The sequence below is a fragment of the Desmodus rotundus genome, chromosome 6 (assembly GCF_022682495.2).
Source record: "Desmodus rotundus isolate HL8 chromosome 6, HLdesRot8A.1, whole genome shotgun sequence".
Lineage (NCBI taxonomy): Eukaryota > Metazoa > Chordata > Mammalia > Chiroptera > Phyllostomidae > Desmodus > Desmodus rotundus.
In genome coordinates, this window is record NC_071392.1 from 116,847,736 (window position 1) to 116,850,666 (window position 2,931).

Sequence of the window (2,931 nt, forward strand, 5' to 3'; positions counted from 1 at the left end):
CCAGGCATGAATTTTTAATTAAATTTATTGGAGTAACATTGGTTGATAAATTACATAGGTTTCAGTGTGCACTTGTGTGTATGATACAGCCCCTGGCCACAGATCAGCTTCTTCTTCCTTCCCACCCATGGCCCCGCGCCACCCTTCAGAGTGCAAAAGGACAGCCCAGGACTCCCAATCCAATCAAGATGACGTGGACTTGATCTCCCTGCCCGTCCCCGCTCAGTACAACTATAAACTGTAGAAGTGACACAAGAGACAACCAAAGAAGAACCTTCCAGAAGAAAGGGGATAAGAGGAAGGTAAACTGGCTAGAGACCCGAGGGCCAGAGGAACAACACAACACAACAGCAGGATGTCTTACAACTCCCACCCAGCAGAAGAAAGCAACCCAGACCCACCGCAATGTAGCAACTGAAGGTGGCCCAGGTGGGCTCATTCCTCCCGGGACCGAATGCGGAGTCACTCCCACACCACCAGGCAGGTCCCAGCACTGACAAGGGGGACCATCCAGCCCCCAGTGAAAATAGGCAGCCAGGGAGGCACTCCGCTCCCCCCTCCACGCCTGAGACTTTCCTTCCCACCCAGAGACACCAGGCACTGAGTGGGGATTCTGCCCAGATAGATTCACTGGAAAATTCTACCAAACATTAAAGAAGAGTTAACATGAATTTTGTGCTACCTCTTGCAGAAAGTAGGGGGGTGAGGAGGAGTCTTCCCTGATTATATTTTTGTCCTGCCTTTTTCTGGGTTTGGTGCCAGAGTAATACTGACCTCCGAGTTGTGTGCTGTGTCCCAACAGTTCGTTCCTCCTTATTGCTGCGTAGAAGCCCAAGGCATGGATGTACCACAGGTTGCTAAACAATTCACCCACTGAAGGACTAGCTGTTTTCAGCTTTGGAGTGTTTTCAAATAAAACTGCTAAGGACGTTCATGTACACGTTTTTGTGCAAACATAAGTTTTCATTTCTCCGGGATAAATGCCAAAGAGTGTGATTGCTGGGTCAAAGGGGAATCGCATGTTTCATTTTATAAGAAGCTGCCGAACTCTTTCCAGAGCGACTGTGCCGTTCCACAGGGTTGCCTCCCGGATCCTCTGAGCGGTTCGGGTTCTCCACATCCTCGCCGCATTGGGAGCAAACTACTGATGCAAAAAACACCTTGGATTAGTCTCATGGGGATTATGCTGTGTGGGAAAGGGGGTGAAGTCTACCCCAACAGATTACGTACTGTGTGATCCTATTAATACAACAATCTTGAAACAACAGTATTATAGAAATGGAGAACAGCTCAGTAGGTGCCAGGGGTTGGAGATGGGGATCAGGGTGTGAGAGGGAGGTTGTCGTGTTTATAAAAGAGCAATCTTCTTATCACAGCACCCTAACAGTGATGGAAGTGTTCTGTATCTTTGCTGGAGAGGTGGAGTCACAAACTTACACGCAATAAAAATTTGCATAAAGTAAATACACACACATCAATATGAGTAAAATGGGAAATGAGGTGTCACCTTTGAGGGAAACTGGGTACCTGGGATCTCTGTGCGTTAGGTTTCACAACTGCGTGTGATTCTGGAATTACCTCAAATTCCAAGTTTAATGTAAAAATAGTGATCTCGGCCAACACACCCCAGTGCCATCTGCACCCATCTGCCGACAACCAGCCTTGGTCCCTTTGCCAGATTTAGGGCCGCACGCAGCAGTACCCAGTCCTCCAACAGACAGACAAGTCTGGGGAAGGGGCCCACTCAGGATTTAGATGCAGGCCTGGAGATTTTTGATGGGGGCATTCAGTGGTGCCGGAGTACGGTCTACATCAAATACAAGGTCACAGGCTCCATGTGGTCACAGCCTCTTGACCCCACAGAATTCTCTGCCTGTGAGGAGGAACATGGTGCATGGCCCAGGTCTATGAACAAATCCAGTATCTCAACAAGGTTTGTATGAAAATCACCCATTGTCCACTCCCTTCCCTTAATGCCTCCTCTCCAGTGGCCGCTTCCCCGCTTTCTGAGGGAGGCAGAATTCTCAGATGGCCCCTGCGATGATCAGTTTTATGTGTCAACTTGACTGAGCCACAAGGTGCTCAGATATTCGGTCAAACATTATTCTGAGTGTTTCCCCAAAAGTCTTTTTGGATGAGATTAACATCTAAACTGGTAAACTGAGTAAAGCAGATTGCTCCACCCCCCGTGTGTGCGGGCCTTATCCACTCGTCAAGTCCTGAATAGAACAAAAGGGTTGACCCTCCTGTGAGTCAGAGAGACTCCTCCTGCCTGACTCCCTTCCAGCTGGGACACTAGTTTTTCCTGCCTTCAGACTCACACTGAAGCACCGGCTCCTCCTGGGCCTCCAGGTCGCTGACTTTCAGACTGGAACCGCATCATCGTCTTTCCTGGGTCTCAGGCCTTCAGATGTGAACTAGAATTACGCGACTGGCTCTCTGGGTGCCCGGCCTGCCGATTCACTCTGTAGCTCTTGGGACTTGTCGGTCTCCATAATCACAGGAGCCAATTCCTTATAACTAATCTCTTCCTACCTCTGTCTATCTATTTATCTATCTATCTGTCTATCTACCTACCTATGTATCTTATTGGTCTGTTTCTCTGGCGAGCCCTGACTACTCCAACCACTAAAGACACTTGCCTTTATAAAAATCCCCTCTCCTCAGAGTGTGGATAGAAAGTATGAGTCCATCACTTCCATGACGGCGTTACATTATAGGGCAAAAGGGAAATGATTCTGGGTGGGCCTGGCATAACCAGGAGAGTCCTCTGAAAGCAAAGCGTTTTTCCACCTGGTTGCGGCCGGCCGAGGAAATCAGGAAGACCTGCTCTGGCCAGCCTGGAAGAAAGCGAACATTACAAACTGCCTTTGGGGCCACTTGACAAGTGACTGTGAATGGCTTCTAGGAGCTGAGAGCAGGCCCCAGCTA